The sequence below is a fragment of the Psammomys obesus genome, unplaced genomic scaffold (genome assembly GCF_907164565.1).
Source record: "Psammomys obesus unplaced genomic scaffold, mPsaObe1.curated_primary_1811, whole genome shotgun sequence".
NCBI lineage: Eukaryota > Metazoa > Chordata > Mammalia > Rodentia > Muridae > Psammomys > Psammomys obesus.
In genome coordinates this window covers 35,341,778-35,355,390 of record NW_026596046.1, presented here as the reverse complement: position 1 = coordinate 35,355,390, position 13,613 = coordinate 35,341,778, and the positions used below count along the sequence as shown (strand labels likewise).

The window sequence follows — 13,613 nt, the reverse complement described above, 5'->3', positions numbered from 1 at the left end:
ACGGGTTTAGCCAGGTTTCTAAATTTGTGTCCAGTTCTGCATTTACAAAATCAAAGTGAGCAAAATTCACGCCAATAATCCCAACACTCAAGAGTTTATAGACCTCTATGAGTTTAAGCCAGCCTTGTCTACAAAGTGAGTTCCAAGCCAGCCTTTCTTTAAAAAAAAAATAAAGACGAAAGTAACCAAGTTACCAGTCTTAGTTCTGGCTATGTATGTAACTAGATACTACTAACATTTATTTCTCACAAGCCTAGAAGCTGGGCAGTCCAAAACCAAGGTCCAGCAAATGCAGTGTCTGCTTCCTGTCTTGTGCACTCACACAGTGGAGAACAGAGAGAGGGGCATGCTCCCTAGCATCTCTTCTCGTAAGGACACTAACCCATCATGAGCATTCTACAATCAAGATCTAAGTCCGTCACAAAGGCCTCATTTCCAAGTACCATCACATTGGGGATTAGCGCTTTGATACTCGAATCTGGAGGAAACACCAACAGTTAATAGAACTATCACTCACAGAAAATCATACCATGTTCCAAGCACTGAAGTAACCACTTTATTTCATTTAATCCTCAACACAACTACATACTGTAAATACCATTATATCCTCATCTAATAAATGGAGAAAGTCATAAAAAGATTAAATCACTTTGAAGGTCACACTTCAAGAATATCCAATAACTAGGATTTAAATTCATTTGCAAAATTATTCTGATTAATAGAATTTCTACTATCCTGCCCCTCTATTCCTGAGATACATTACAGCCCCACATGCAAACCTGCCCGCTCTTTATTTATTTACTTACTTGTGTATTCATTTACTTATTTGTTTGTTTTGAGATAATGTCTCACTCTGTAGCCCTGGCTAGCCTAAACTCAGGGTCAGTCCCCTTTCCTCAGCTTTCCAAATACTGGGATTATAGACATGAACTACCATTCCTAATAGCCTCTGTTATTTAAACCAAGATTCTCTAAACAAATTTAGTATATTAAAAAGAAAGAGTTCGTATTTCAGAAATTAAATTTTTAACTGGGGAGGATTAAATCTATGGCCAGGCAGTAGTGGTGTATGCTTTTAATTTCAATACTCGGGAGGCAGAGGCAGGCAGATCTTTGTGAGTTTGAGGCCAGCCCAGTCTACAAAGAGTTCCAGGACAGCTAGGGCTACATGAAGAAACCCTGTCTCAAAAAAAAATAACAACACAAAAAAGATTGATAGTATGTACTTTACCTAATTCATCCTTCGTTCTTAGGGCTATTATCTATCAGTACAGAAAAAAAAAATGGAAATCTAGGATATTAAACATTCAGTGGTGGTAGAGACAAAAGCAGGCAGGAGTTAGAACCCCACTTCTTCTGACTTCTAATATGTACTGAAGACTGGTGGCTATCTAGGGATCCTCCAGACCCTCAGCTCTAGATTAGTACCTTCATGGATTAAGCAGAATTCTCAGACTCTCCAGTGTGAAGACAGTCACTGTTGGACTACCAAGAGCATATCATGTAAATTAATTTAAGAAATCCACTTTTAGCCAGGCATGGTGGTGCATGCCTGTAATCCAGCACTTTGGGAGGCAGAGGTATGTAGATCTCTCTGAGTTTGAGGCTTGGTCTACAAAGCGAGTCCAGGTCAGCCAAGGCTACACAGAGAAACTGTCTTGAAAACAAACAACAACAACAAAAAAAAAAAAAAAACAAAAAAAAAACACTTTTAATACATATTCAACTGGTTCTGTTCCTCTAGAGAACCCTAATATACCCCAATAAAAATAACCCTGCTGCAGGACTCCCAGTGGAGGGAGGGGACAGCAACCCAACCACAAAACCTTCAACCCAAAATCTGTCCTGCCTACAAGTGCAGGGAGAATGATGGAGCATAGACTGAGGAAATGGCCAATCAATGACTAGCCCAACTTGAGACTCACCCCATTGGAGAGAGTCAACCCTTGACACTATCAATGATACTCTGCTATGCTTGCAGACAGGAGCTAGTATAACTGCTGTCTGAGAGGCTTCAGCAGCAGCTGATGAAAACAGATGCAGAGACCATCTGTGGAGCCAAACAATAGGCAGAGCTCAGGGAGCCTGTGGAAGACTAGAGGGAAGGACTGAGGAAGTTGGAGGGGTCACGGACACTACAAGAAGACCTATAGAGTAAACTAACCTGGGCCCATGGGGGCTCACAGACTGAACAACCAACCAAAGAGCATACATGGGCCGGACATAGGTCGCCCCAGACATGCATGTAGCAGATGTGCAGCTTGTTCTTCATGTGGGTCACCTAACTACTGGAGTGTGGGCTACCTCAAACTCTGCTGCCTGACTTTGGATCCATTTCCCGTAGCTGGGCTGCCTTGTCTGGCCTCAGTGGGTACACCAGGGTGGGTTGGTATCGATGGGGGGACCTCTCCTGATCTGAGGAGATCAGGAGGGTGGAACTGGAAGGAGAGGAGGGAGGGGGGCTGCTATCAGGCTGTAAAATGAGTAAATAAATAATGAAAAAATAATAAGCCTGGTGCCCCATGGTGGGAGGCAAAAGCAGGTGGATCTCTGTAAGTTTGAGGCTATCCTGGTCCACAGGACAGCCACGTTACACAGAGAAACCCTGTTTCAAAAAGCCAGAAAAAAAGAAAGAAGCCTGGAAATACATTAGGCAAAAGAATGTCAATTTAGATTAAATTGAGGTGATGAGACCAACTTTAAGAATGCATACAAATAAAACAAAAACAAACAACAAAACTATTCAGTTTAAAGGAATGTTTCTGATAAAGCCACAAAGATTATTAATTTAATAAATCTCAAATCCCAATCTTTAACTACACATCTTTTTTCGTTCTGTGTGAGAAGACACAAATATGAAGTGGTTTTGTTACATAACAAAGTACATGACCTGACTCAAAAGCTCTAAAGCACCATGCAGTGGGGCTGCAGGCTGAACTAGCTGCTCTGCTCTTTTCATAAGACTCCATTTTCACTTGAGCAAACAACTGGCAGAAAAACCATAATTATTCAGACTTGGATGTTTGGCAGACACTTTTTCAAAAATGAACAACATGAGACTGTCACTCAAGGAAAACAACTGTCAGTATTTGTTGCCCGTGATGAAATTTGAGCTTTCAAGAGAAAATTCGAAAAGATTTGTCTGAGGGGAACAGTAGCAATATTAATAAATGTGGGGTTTTTTTTACATTTACAGTAGAAAACATCAACATTTTTAGAAGTACTGCATCACTCAGTGCCACAAACTGAGTTGTATAGCCCCTCTCAAATTCATGATGAAGCCCTACACCCCAATAAGATGGTAGTGGGATTGGAAACTAGAGCCTCTAGGAGAGTCAAGTTTAGATTATTTATAATGAGGCTTAGATGAGGTTGAGCGTATACTAATGATGAAATTAGCACCCTTATTAAGAAGAGACACCAGGTCAGGTGTGATAGCGCATACCTGTAATCCCAGAACTTTGGGAGGCAGAGGCAGGCAGATCTCTGTGAGTTTGAGGCCAGCGTGGTCTACAAAGTCCAGGACAGCCAAGGCTACACTCATCCCAAAGAACTATTTCTAAAAACGTCTACAACATCCTTTAACCTTCTTTCTCCCCTACCTCTAGTAAATCAATGGAAAGGAGGTAAAAGCATTTAAGAACCCCTAAGCCTACACACCAAGGTTCAAAGCAGACAATTAAATGTTAATGTAACAATTAAAAAATTTAAAAAACAACAGGCCTTAAGAAACTTCAGTTGGCATCTGGGCCATGGTGACACACACTTTTAATCCCAGCACTCAGAAGCAGGAAGCTCTCTGAGTTCAAGCCATCTTGATCTATAAAATAAGTTCAAGGACAGCCAGGGCTACACAAAGAAATCCTGCCTTGAAAAATTAAAGAGAAAGAAACTACAGTAGTTAAGCTTCTGTGTAATATCAAGAATATTCACAATTATATAATAAATAGATTAGAAAGTATTTCTGGGGCTACTTGCTTGTTTGCTTGCCTGTTTTTGATACAGGGTCTTCTGTGTAGCTCAACTCAGCCTCTCAAGTACTAAAGTTACAGCATTCCTTCCTTTTCTAACCCAAATACCTATGTGGGAAGGGATTTTCTTTACCACACAAAGCAATCAATGACAATGGACTGAATTCAGAAGCACACAAGAATCCACACAAATATTTAAAAGATTTTTAAAAAAATGTTTTTGTTTATTTTTTTAAACAGGCTCCAAATTGCTATGGAACCAAGGACAAACTTGAACTCATCCTTCTGTCTCTACTTCCTAAATCCTGAAATTACAGGTGTGTACATAATATACAAAACAGCTTCTTTTCAATTTATGTTTTCTACATAAATATACACCCACTGCTATAGTTTAGATATTTGTGCCCTTCAAAATTCCTGTTTAAACCTAACCCCTTATACAAGGTGGTAATAAAAGGCAAGGACTCTGGGGAGGTGATGAAGTGACAAGGGCTCCATTCTTGTCAACAGAACTTAGATCACTATAAAAGAGGCCACCTACACGTAACTCTTTTGGCCCTTCAACCTAAAGAGGACACAGCATTAGTCCCTTCCAGGGGACACAAGAAAGAATTATCTTGGAAACAAAGAAAGAGTCCTTTCCAGATACCAAATCTGCTGGCATCATGATCTTAGACTTCCTAGCCTCAAGAATTCTGAGAAATGTCTATTACTTTTAAACAACACTGAAAGATTGTTACAGCAACGAGACAGACTCAGATACCAATACCTACCTATGCACATTGTCTCCTACAAGAAGTCATTAACACTGGTCCAGAGTATGGTAAAGCTTATTTTAACACTTTCTTGGGTGATTCTGACGAACAACCAAGCCATTATCTAAGTAGGTTCAAACTACTGATGGAACAGTTTAAAACCAGGATTCTTTACATACAGTGATTATGTTAGGGGTTTTTTTGTTTGTTTGTTTGTTTTTCAGGGTTGGAGATCCAACAGAAGGCTTCATGCTAGGTGAGGGATCTACCACTGGATGATATCCCTCAGATGCAGACCAAAGGCTTCAGAACAATGTACACCGAGGTTTGGTGAGGTTTGGTTTGATTTGGTTTGGTTTGAGACAGGGTTTCACTCTGTAGCTCTCATTTGCCTGGAACTCACAGATATCTGCCTGCCTCTGCCTTCCTGAATGAATGCTGGATTAAAGACACTCACTGCCTTGTCCCTCTAGACCAAGTTTTTAATACTAGCTTTTTTCTTACTAGCTATATAAACTACCTAATCCCTATAGATCTAAATCACTTTGAGTATTTAAAACATGGGCACAATTCTTTATCTGGTAGAAATGTGAGGATTAAACTATACATGGAAGACAAAAACATCCAGCATATTGCATACAAAAGATACTCAACATCAAACTGTTTTGTCTACCTTTAGCTCCTACTTATCCTAACACCTAAGAAAAATTACTTAGAGTTTTGATCCCTTTATCCTTAAAGTGAAAATAGTGTCATATACTATATGTAATACAAACTGAGTAATAATTTAATAATATTTGCAGAAGTATAAATAGCACACTTACATATTTCATTTGCAAAAAAAAAAACTATGTACAGATAGGAATTTTAAACATGAAGACACTAAATGCATATTAAATTTAAAAACAGTGCTAAAAAAGAAATATGAACACCAGCAAAATTTGTTAAGCTTGAAGGAAATTATCAAAATACAAATTTAAACCATAATCTCAAGTCAGCCAAAGACTGACTATGAAAAATACATCATCCCAGGTATTCTTCAAAACTTATATATATCAAGAAAAAGCACTCAGGAGGCAGAGGCAGGTGGATCTCTCTGTGAGTTGGAGGCAAGCCTGGTCTGCATATTGAGTTCCAAGAAAGCCAGGGCTACATAATGAGGCCATATCTCAAAAAAACAAAACAAACAAACAAAACATGCTCCCCCTGCTAAACAGCAAACCAAGAAGAGCAAAAATAAAAAAATAAATAAATAAATAAAAAACAGGAAAAGCTCAACCTGGATAAAAAGCTCAGCAGAGTGCTTGCCTTGCATGTATTAGACGCCCGAGATTCAATCCTCAGCACCAACAAAAAAATAAGTAAAGTTTTTAAGCTGGGTGTGGTAGCACAGGCCTACAATCCCAACAGTGAAAAGGTAGAAAATACTGAGTAATAAAAGAGCCTTCTCAAGAAACAACTCACAGGAAAATAGCAATGAAAGCTACTATGTTAAATGTCAACTATGTGCTTCTCATTCCAGGTACTCTGTCCTTCTTTAATTCATGTATCAACCCAACAGTATTAATTCCCTCTTCAGTATGTACAAATAGTCCTTCTCACTCTATTACTCCATTGTTACAGCAGACAAAAAGGGAAGTAGCTATATTTGTCTGGATAATGGAAAACAAACAACATATATTTTTCACTTCAATAAATCCTTTTTTCCATTTTTAGCTATCAAGCACATTTAATGTGACATCAGATCCTGAAATGTGACATCAGATCCTGTAAGTTCACTAGGTAGGAATCCTGTAACCCTTTCTCCATCCCACTATAGCTAACAACTGGATGGATCTCTGAGTAACGTGAACATCCATGAAGACAAACTTACTTCCTCTAGCTATCTAGACTACCCATATTCTTTCGGTTCTGCAGACATATACAATAGAAAGTTTTATGGGCCCTGAGCTCAGTGTTCAAGTAGATACTTAACCTGTGGGAAACTCTTATCTGAAGGGAGGGAAAGAGCGGGAAATTGTAAGGAGATAATGCACACTAATTTTCCCTTTTTACTTTTTGTAATTTCTTACTTATATGGAGTATATTTACTATTATAACAATAGAACAGATAAAGCTTTCTATAGTAAAAAATAAAAATAAGGCAGAAAAGAAAAAAGGGAAAGAAAAGAGTTAACATAAAATTCAGTAAAGTTATTACTTCTAAGGGAGAAGGAAGACTTAATAAGGCAGGAGACAGGACCTCCCAAAAGGCTTTAACACTAGCCCATGAGTGGGAGTGTTGTTCAGTGGTACAGGTATTTGCCTAGCATGTTCAAGGTCCTAGATTTGATCCGGGTGCAGGTAGTAGGCAAGGGAGCTGAAGACAAAGACCTCAGATCCTCTAACTTGAATTCAGGAGGCTGAGACAGGAGGATCATTCTTGGGCTACATAACCAGGTACCATCTTTACGTGACAAAACCCTAGAAGTCTCCTTTTTATAGTGAGGTAGTGAGTACACAAGTCTTCAACCTGTTATTCTTTAAATCGTGGATCTGCGCTAAACATACCTTTATACATAAAGCCATTCCATAATTTAAAAAGGAGATATAGTCAGGGCTTGGGAATCAGAATTCTAGGAAATAATTCAGACTGCCATTAACTGGCTGTATTTCTTAAACAAAGCATTTTATTACTCTTAATAGCACAGTTTTTATTTGCTAGATCATGAAGCTAGCAGCTAATTTTTTTCTGACATTTAATGAACTGTTTAAAGTTCCTAAACTATAAACATACAAACTGTAGATTTATTGTGGTTTCATAATAATGTAACATAATAACTTCTTTATAAACAAGAATGCCATAATATTAAGAACACAGTGCAGGGGAACATTACTATTCACCATTCTAGCTTCTGCCTATCTCTCGATGATAATGAAAACTAATGTTGTTTTCATGTACACTACATAACACATTGTGTTAAATAATTTCTTAGATTATTCTATTTAGCTCACAGAACAGCCTTAACAAGGTTGATTTTATTATCCTCAGTTTACAGACAAGTTCATTGTGCCCAAGGTCACACACCTAGTAGCAGTGAGGTAAGCATCAGAATCCACACTTTAACTGCCACATTCATTTTGCCACATTCATTTCTAAACTTAAAGCCATCCATCTTTCCCATGCCACTGAAAACTCCCTGACAACTGCTTGTAGTTCATCTCCATCTCCCCCAGCACTGAGCAGGCATTAAATAGTGAACACACACTTCATATATACACAATGCAATTAAAACATGAACTCATCTGTCTCCTTTGCCAGCCTTTGTAAAGTCTGAACATTTTGCCATTTTAACCACAGCTAAACATACAATCCCAGACATTCAATGTGTTCACAATGTTGTACAATCATCACCACCAAATATAGAAAGGGTCTTATAACTTTACTGAAATCACTTCACTTTCAAATGTTGGAATTGGGGTTTGAAGTCAAAACCCTTGACTCCTAAACTCATGGGCTCTTCATCTTACCTGTGCCTCTCTCTACCAATCCTGTTCTCCACCTTTCACCGGTGTCTGCTTCACTACTGCACAGGTAACCATGACTATAAGAAAAATAAATCTACCAAGACAGTTCCCCCCAGGTGATTACTTCCCATTTTGAGCTTTCGAAAACCAGAGCTTTAACATGAACAGCCCATCTCCAGAACATGCCTGCAAATCCACAAAAGCAATGCCTGGCCCCCAGGGTAAATATATGAGGAGAAATGCCCTCACTGGTTAGATTACACTCTCGGTGAATTACAGCTAACTACTCAAGCTTAATTTTTTTAATTAGAATATAGAAAGTATCCTTTAAAAAAAAAAATTCAAATTCCAAGGATATGTCTACCCCTCCATGATTCCACCCATTTTTTGAAAAAAGAAAGAAAATTTAAGTCTCTAAATGAATATTTTTATGTGTTCAAGTACAAAACTAAAAGAAATTAATTTGTTTTCTAGCTGAACACTAAAACTTTAGCAAAAAAAAAAAAAAAGAATTTTAAAATTCCCATTGGTATCACTTTTATCTTCTTTCCACTTGTTCTTTTTCCCTAGACTAAGCTCTAATCAACAGCCACTTCAAGTTTAACATATCAAAGTTAATGCAATTAAACCCAGAAAACTGTTTCCCTAAAGATGTTTCCTCCTTTACATTCCTCTTTGCCTTCCATCGTCACATTCTGCCACAAGAATAAACTTATCTCTAAGCTTTAAGTCAAATTTCCAATGACTAGATGGAGTTACTGTTTTTGCAGTTAATGCAGTGTGTCTACATGGACAGTAACCCCTTACAAATAAAATACGGTTGTATATACTTCATTTATTCACACCTGATAGAATTCTGATCACTTGAATTTCTTTAGAAGAAAGTTCAATTTATACAACAGCCCAATTATTTTAAATCTTATCATGTAATGTCAAAAGAAAATCAAATGAAAAACTCCACCAGTACCAAACTATCTTACCAATGAATATGTATTACATTTCCATATTTCCTGTCTTCTCTGTTTACATAAAGTGGTGGTGCCAAGACTCATCTCAGGATTATTAGCCTGCAATACAATCATGGGCCTAATTGCCTTGCAAACCAGAGCACCAATAAATGGAGTCTTCAAGCAATCAATTTTATTGGGGGGAGGTGGGGCTTACTAACCTCTTTCTGCATACATGAACCTTGCCTGCCTAGAAAATAAATTCAGTCTTCCTATTTTTCAGTATCATTAATCAGTTCTCAAGCAAGAATGCACCCTTAACAACCTCAAGATCATCATAGTCCATTTAAATTCCAAATTCCAGGACTAGCTCTCAGTGTGACAGGGGGAGGAGGGGAAGGAGAAGGCAGAGGTAGTTTCACCTTCTCCCACTTTTTTTTTCCTTTGCTATTGAATAGGTCTCCCCTCCAACCCCAAACTTTCCCTTTATGACATAGGAATTGCAAGACACCCAACTCTCCTTTAATTCTACCTCAAATGGTTCTCTCAAAACTTTACCCTTGGGCTGCCATTTCCAGACAACAGCAACATAAAACAAACAAAAAGGTCAAACTGATGAGTAAGATATCCTCTAGGAGAATCTTTAATATACCTTCTCCATCCTCTGTCCCCTGTGAAGACCCTTCTAATGACCTTATTATTCTTGTCTCTCACCAAATCGATGTAGGTTCTAACCCCTAAACCTCTGGTGTGCCTTGGAGGACATCTTACTCCCTCCTCTCCTAAATAAACCAACCCACTCCTTCCCAGCACTGCTGCCTACCCCTCTCCATCCTCTCTGTTCCAACCATCCCCGAACGCTGGGTGTCCCATGCTTTAAATGCCCCCCTGACACCTCACCAGGTAACCACCTCATCACAGACATCACTTCTGCTAAACTGGCCGAGAGACATTTTCTTTACGATACCATCCCCTAACCTTGCTCACCACCTGCCAGTATTCTTTCATTGAGTCCAGCTGAGTAGTCTTACATGCCCTCTGCCTCCAACTTCCGCCCAGGGGAGCCACCTTGCTCCCTCCAGTGACTCTAAACTCACCCTAAAGCCTTTTCTACTGTGCCCTCATCCCCAATTTCAACCCCTGTCCTCCTATTTGGGACCCAACTTCCAATTTACTCCCTCTTGTCAGGTTACCATCCGTCTCCTACAGTTGGAAGTCTCATCCCTCCCAGCCCATATTACAACCTCTAGCACCTTACCCCAAGAAAACCCCAAACAAATCCAACCTCTTCTGTTAAGTATTCACAAATTCCACCATCCCCAGAAGACAACAGCCCACTCCAAGCCTAGGTCTCAACCCATGCCAAACCCCTCACCCCGCAGCGACTACCATCTCCATCAGCCTTCCCCAGGTCCATCCCAAATCCCACCTTCCAGAATTAGCACTCCCCGGAGTCCCATCCAACGTTTATATCGAATTGAAATCGTCTACTTAGCCCCCACTCCAGCTCTGATCCCAAGCTGTCAACTGCTTCAGGCCAACCCCAAATCATCACCTTCATTCAGTCCCCTCCCCCATTAAAAGACATCCCACTCCAGTCTCACCTTCCACCTCGCCCCAAGACAATCCCGAATTCCACCTCAATTCCCTTCCACGTTCGGTGCTCCCGGTCCCGGGTCTGCTCATCCCTCCTGTGAAGTCGGCCCCTGCCCCCAGCTCGCCTCCCCTGACCTGCTGTCCCACCCTCACCCCACCCCCAGCCCGCGTTCGGACATGTCTCCCCCACCAGCCCGCCGTTCCATCGCCACCTCGGTCCCCTCCCCCAGCCGGCTAGGGGGCCCTGCGGCCCCCACCCTCCTTCTCGCCGGCGCCACCAGCCCTGGCTCCACCGGAGCGGGCCGGGGGGCGGGGGTCTCCTCACCGGCGAGCTGCTGCAGGCGAAAACCGCGGCGGCGGCAGCGGAGGCGGCGGTGCCCTTGTCTGGAGGCTACAGCGGCGACGCTCTCGTTCCCTCGTCCGTGTCCAGTAGGGTGGTGGATGGCGCGCAGGGACGGGAGCCTCCTCCTCCTTCTCCTCAGCTACTCGGCTCTGAATCCTCTGCAGTAGCCGCGGAGAAACCCGACAGTGGGGGAAGGGACGCTCGGCTGCAGGCAAGAGAGGAGGAGGCGGAGGGAGGGGGCGGGGGGGGGAACCGCTGAGAAGGGCGGGGGAGGAGGAGTCGGCGCGCCGTCCGGACACGTCCCACAGCCTCAGAGCGCCCGGACTACAACTCCCGGCATGCTCTGCCACGGCCCTGGGCGGCCTGCATCTCCCAACCGCGCGCGGGTCCTGGGGCCGCACCCTCTTGGGTCACAGACAATGGAATGAAGCCGACTTTCCACGGGAGACTTTTGTAAACTCAAAGACCGCTTGAGAGGGAAGTCGGATATTTCCTCAACCCTCATCTCCATGAAGCAAAATCTCTACATCTCCAACCTACACGAGCACCCGCTTCCGCCCGAGTGACTACACCTCCCAGCATGCTGCACAAAGCTTCCCATTCTCTCCTTCCGGACCCCTCTCAGACTCGGTACTACAGTTCCCAGGAGTGTGGTCCTTGCGAAATGCGCTGGGACGTGCAGTTCTCAGTCCTTCCTCCATGTTAAGAAAAAGAAGTGAAAGAGAGGAAAAGGGGAAAGACTGTTCCAACCCACAGAACTCGGGCCTAGATGGGCTACATCACCTGTATTTCCGTACTATCCTCGACATCTCCGTTATCACTGTCTTGCCAGATTTAATGCAGCAGCCGCTTCACTGGCTCCCCTGCAAATTAGGAGGACGATTCTACAGCTTGGATCCTCACGTTAAAAAGGACATTTGCTTACATTTACATTACTTATATTTGCAAAGATGATCGAAATTTTTAGAAAAGAATGCCCACGGCTTTTATAGAAGGTCCTTGAATATAGGCTGAGTAGGATGTAGAAATCCATCAATAGGGGGCTGATTCAATAAATGGTGATGCATACATACAACGCAGTGCTAAGCAGCCATTTAAAGTGCTGGTAAATATCTTTAGACATGAAAGGCTTTTCACAATTTACTCTCAGAGAGGCAAATTGATAGCAAAAACAGCATGATTAGACAGGTTCAATTTATTTGAAGTTTGAGGATATAAAAACATAACGATTTCAGGAAAGAGCTTCTCCAAAATGTTATCAGTGATTATCTTTGAGAAAGGATTGTTAGGTTTCAAGTTCCTCTTATTTTTATTGCCTGGGTTGTTTAAGGGAGCGCACGCCGTTTTTTAAAAGCTGAAACGCTATTTCCAAAATACACACACATACACACACACACACACACACACACACATATATATATATATACACACATATACATATTATATATATAATATATATGTATATATGTATATATATATATATATATATATATATATATATATATATATATATAAAATCTCCAAATACAACAACCTCTCTTTCCCACCTAGAAACTTTCCTTCGTTCTCTGTTCCCTGAATGGTGTTTCAGGACTGTGTGTCTATCTTTCTGGAAACTAAGTAGACCCACTATTAAAACACTGGTGGTTATGTCCTGAATTAGTTATTTCTCTGGTTGCTGACAACAGCAACTTAAGGGAATAAGGGCGGGTGTATTTTGACTTACAGTTTCATCTTAGGGAAGATGTACCACAGCAGGTCCAAAAGAAACTTGGGACAAATGGCTATCTGTGGTGCTTATTAGCATACTGAAGAGCATACGGGCCTCCACATTCCTCTTCATGCTCCCTCGATATCACAAAAACTGTTACAGAATGCTAGCTGGCATCCTGGCTCTTCCCACCCACCCCCTACCCTAAATTTCTTCAGTTCTTGGGCTTCCCTTCCCCCAGCTTCTCATTCTCCTATAATCCTGCTGTTTCACCCCCTCTTTCTTGCCCCTCTACCTTGGTAGGCTCTTGTCTTCCTCTCCTGGAACTCTTCCCCCTGGCCCAAGTCCATTCTGCTGGCAGTGTTCAGTCTACCACTTTGTCTCTGTGCTCTGGCCTCTTCCAAATGTCTCTTCCCTCATATCCACAAGAAAAACCTTCCGCTTAACCATGCCATGGAGTGATCATTTCATCAGTTTATGCAGTCTGGCAGCAGGAGAAGATCACCTGAGATGGAGATGCTTGTTTTCAAAAGCACCTTCTCTGTGTTCGGGCTAAGAACCCCCTCCCGTGGTCCTGGCATTTAGGGTGGATCTTCCCACCTCAGTTAACCTAATCTAGATAATCCCTCAGACATGCCCAGAGATTTGTTTTTCCATAGTAATTCTAACTCTCATCAAATTGACAAGATTAACCATCACAATTATAGTTTATTAAAGAACATAAAGTGAGCAAGGAACTCTCAATTTCCCGTCTCAAATTATTTCTTTTTCTGGGCTTTCTTC

At 41.4% G+C, this 13,613-nt stretch overlaps 1 protein-coding gene across 4 annotated transcripts in view; it reads right to left on the bottom strand.

Annotated features, from left to right (window-relative positions):
• The window catches only part of Fam168a (family with sequence similarity 168 member A), a 120,523-nt gene extending 109,189 nt beyond the window's left edge, over window positions 1–11,334 (bottom strand). For 2 of the 4 annotated variants that reach the window (XM_055623185.1, XM_055623188.1), the window contains exon 1: window positions 11,102–11,334. The gene's annotated coding sequence lies outside the window, so the exon portion shown is untranslated. Of the gene's footprint in view, window positions 1–10,784; window positions 10,841–11,101 lie in introns of those variants that run through there. The other 2 variants (XM_055623186.1, XM_055623187.1) reach the window with 2 other exon arrangements.
• Window positions 11,335–13,613: the final 2,279 nt, after the last annotated feature.